A 387-nucleotide genomic window follows, 5' to 3' on the forward strand; every position below is an offset into this window, starting at 1 on the left:
AAACTCCACCCCTTGCTGTCCCAAAGCAACATGTAGCTCGAGAGAAATCGGGGCTGCCCCCTTGCCCCCCCCGACCCGTTCCCGGGGGGTGCATGGCGGTGTGCAGTTAAAAGTAAAAAGTAACCCGTAAACTCCAACCCTTGCTGTCCCAAAGCATGGCGGTGTGCAGTTAAAAGTACATCTGCACCCGTAAACTCCAACCCTTGCTGTCCCAAAGCAACATGTAGCTCGAGAGAAATCGGGGCTGCCCCCTTTCCCCTCTCATTCGGCGCTGTCACCGCCACAGTTCAAATTTTTTTTTGTGCGTTGGGGGGGGGGCGGGACAGGGCTGCCTAATGCCCCGTCCGGAGCGCGGCGGGGGAGCAGCTCCCCCCACTCCTTGGAGCA

Source organism: Aptenodytes forsteri, unplaced genomic scaffold (assembly GCF_000699145.1).
Source record: "Aptenodytes forsteri isolate BGI_AS27 unplaced genomic scaffold, ASM69914v1 Scaffold35, whole genome shotgun sequence".
NCBI lineage: Eukaryota > Metazoa > Chordata > Aves > Sphenisciformes > Spheniscidae > Aptenodytes > Aptenodytes forsteri.